Genomic DNA, 3,421 nt, shown 5'->3' with positions numbered 1-3,421 from the left:
GTGTAGAAGAAAGAGCACAGACTCGGCACTCTTGGGACCTGGCTTTACAGCTTGGCTCTGCCAAGAACAACCTTGGACAATTCACTTGTGCTTTCTGAGCCTCAGAGTTGTCGGCTAGGTAACAGGAATCCATCATTAAAACAGTAATAATAACTGTCACTGTTATTACTAGAACACTCTATGGTATAAGCATACAGACTTTCAGGCCAGAGTCCTTTGGTTCTGCTGTGGCCTGGATGTCTGTGATCTGCACCCCTCCCAAATTCATACATTGAAATCCTAACCCCTAAAGTGATAGTATTAAGAGGTGGGGCCTTTTGGAGGTGACAGGTCATAAGGGTGAAGCCCTCGTGAATGAGATTAGTACCTTTGTAAAAGAGGCTCTAGAGAGACACCCCTCCCCTTCTACTATGTGAGGACACAGCAAGGAGATGCCATCTGTGAACCAGAAAGTGGGCCCTTATCAGACATTGAATTTGCTGGTGTCATGATCTTGGACTTTCCAGCCACTAGAACTGTGAGAAGTAAGAGGTTGTTGATTATAAGCCATGCAGTTCATGGTGGTTTTTTTTGTGTGTGTGTTATAGCAGCCCAAACAGACTAAGAGTAACATCATGTGTTCTACCCCTTGAAAGTACATGACCTTCCCTTTCTAAGGCTGCTCATTTGTAAATGGGGAATAATAACAGCCCCCACCTCAAAGGGTTACTGGGATAATTAAATGAGATAATTAAATCCAAAGATCTTTGCAGTACTGGGCACACAGTAAGTGCTAGATAAAGGCCAGCAATTGTTGTTGTTGCTATTATTATCATTATTATTATTATTATTATTATTATTATTATTGAGACAGGATCTCACTTTGTCACCCAGGCTGGAGTGCAGTGATGCAATCTTGGCTCACTGCAGCCTCAGCCTCCAAGGCTCACAATCCTCCTATCTCAGTCTCCCTAGTAGCTGGGACTACAGGCACACACCACCACAGCTGGGTAATTTTTAAATCTTTTATAGAGACAGGGTTTTACCACGTTGCCCAGGCTGGTCTCAAGTTCCTGAGCTCAAGCGATCCTCCTGCCTTGGCCTCCAAAAGTCCTGGGATTACAGACATGAACCACTGTGCCCAGCCAGCAATTGTTATTTTAATTATAATGGTGTTTGTGCTTGAGCCTTGTAGAATATAATAGAGTTTTCCAACTGCACACAGTAATGATCAATTAATAGCTGTTGAATGAGTGGATGAATGAATAGATGGATGAATTAGTGAATGAGTCTTCCCATTACTGTCAATCTAGACCTCCTTTCTTCATACTAAATTCCCATTGTCTTAATGGCAGCAGGAGTTTTAGCAGCCTCAAGACTTTCAGGTTTTGTGTTTCTTTTTGATTTGATGAGGTGGTTTAAGATATGTCCACAATTTTGACACTAACTTCAAACGGTGTACCCTATTTCCCTTCCCCTTGACTGTGAACTGAATTTAGTAACTCACTTGTAACAAACAGGATAAAGTGGAAGTGACAGTGTACAACTTCCAAGACCAAGGTCACAAAAGACCTTGAGGCTTCTGTCTTGGTCTCTCTCTCTTTCTCTCTCTCTTGGATTGCCTGCTCCTGCAGAGGGCTGCTGCCATGTCATGAGCACACTCAAACAGCTCTAGGGAGGGGTCGTGTCTTAAGGAACTGAGACCTCCTGCCAATAGCTGTGTGAGTGAGCCATCATGGAGGCAGGTCCTCCAGCCCCAGTCACGCCTTCAGGTGATGGCAGCCCCAGCTGACGATTTGACTGCAAACTCTCATGCAACCAGGAATAAGAACCACTCAGCAGAACCACTCCCAATTTTCTGACCCATAGAAACTGTGAGATAAATAAATATTGTTTTAAGCTGCTGTGCTTAGGAATAATTTGTTACACAGCAATAGATAAGTTACATATTTTGTATGACTATTCTTTTTTTTCTTTTTGAGACAAGGTCTCACTCTGCCACCCACGTTGGAGTGCAGTGGCATGATCACAGCTCACTGCAGCCTCAACCTCCTGGGTTCAAGTGATACTTTTGCCTCAGCCACCTGAGTAGCTGGGACCACAGGTGTGCACCAGCACCGTGGCTAATTTTTGTATTTTTTTGCAGAGACAGGGTCTCCTTATGTTGCCCAGACTGGTCTTGAACTCCTGAACTCAAGCAATCTGCCCACCTTGGCCTCCCAAAGTGCTGGGATTACAGGTGTGAGCCACCATGCCTGGCCCATGTATGACTATTATTATTATTATTTTTTCAGGTTAGATGGGTAATGTGCCAATGTTGTAACAATGTTCAGAGAGTGGCAGATCTCACACGTGTGTGTAAACACCCAATCATGATGCTCATGAACTACAAAAGGATCTTATAGGACTATTCTTGGTAAAAGGTTGTTGAATGAAATTTTTTTTTTTTTTTTTTTTTTTTTTTTTTTTTTTTTTTGAGACAGAGTCTTGCTGTGTCGCCCAGGCTGGAGTGCAGTGGTGCGATCTGGGCTCACTGCAAGCTCTGCCTCCCGGGTTCACGTCATTCTCCTGCCTCAGCTTCCCGAGTAGCTGGGACTATAGGCGCCCGCCACTACGCCCGGCTAATTTTTTTTTGTATCTTTACTAGAGATGGGTTTCACCGTGTTAGCCAGGATAGTCTCTATCTCCTGACCTCGTGATCCGCCCATCTCAGCCTCCCAAAGAGCTGGGATTACAGGTGTGAGCCACAGCGCTGGGGCAAATGAATTCTTTTCTATCAATCCTTGCTCATGGAGACTTTGGACTGTTCATTCTCCATATCATGTTAGCGCTGTTCAGAAAGCCTAAATCCCACACATTACTTGTGATGTTACTGTTACTAAATCATGCCTGCTAACTAATGAAGGAGCCCCCTACCCCTTAAGGTCTCAGGTGGGCTGCATCCTGACCTCCGTTGAACACCAGACCTCAGCGAGATTGGCATCACTAGATCCCTGTCTGGGGAGGAAGATTCAGGCTCGGTAACAAGCAGGCTTCTTTCCAGTCAGTAGCTCATATTTGGAAGCCTCATGTTGTATATTTCAGCAGGGCCCATCTCAGAGAGAATATTTCCTTACTCACAGCTCTCACACTGTTTTAACAACAGCTAATCCTTTCACCTTATTTGGATGCAGTGTCAGAATCCCTTCTGTGGCTGGCCAAGACTCAGTACTAACTGGAGGGAAGACTCACAGGCCTTTGCATCTGAAGACAAACTCTGCCTGAGGTAGAAAAGAGAGCCTGGGAAGAGTGTTGAGGTTGATACTTGACAGCCTCATCAGCTCAGGGCTGATGAAGACAAGCTGACCAGGCACAGTGGCTCATGCCTGTAATCCCAGCACTTTGGGAGGCCAAGACGGGCAGATCACTTGAGGCTAGGAGTTTGAGACCAGCTTGGCCAACA

The 3,421-nt window shown here is 45.0% G+C and overlaps 1 non-coding gene across 1 annotated transcript; it reads right to left on the bottom strand.

Moving 5' to 3' along the window:
• Window positions 1-2,272: 2,272 nt before the first annotated feature.
• Window positions 2,273-2,377, bottom strand: LOC111547829. The gene has a single exon (XR_002733250.1). It is a non-coding gene; the product is annotated as a small nucleolar RNA U13 (small nucleolar RNA).
• Between the last annotated feature and the right edge of the window lie 1,044 nt (window positions 2,378-3,421).

Source organism: Piliocolobus tephrosceles, chromosome 1 (assembly GCF_002776525.5).
Source record: "Piliocolobus tephrosceles isolate RC106 chromosome 1, ASM277652v3, whole genome shotgun sequence".
Lineage (NCBI taxonomy): Eukaryota > Metazoa > Chordata > Mammalia > Primates > Cercopithecidae > Piliocolobus > Piliocolobus tephrosceles.
Note: the sequence above shows the minus strand (reverse complement) of the source record. Positions and strands in the feature narration are given on the sequence as shown.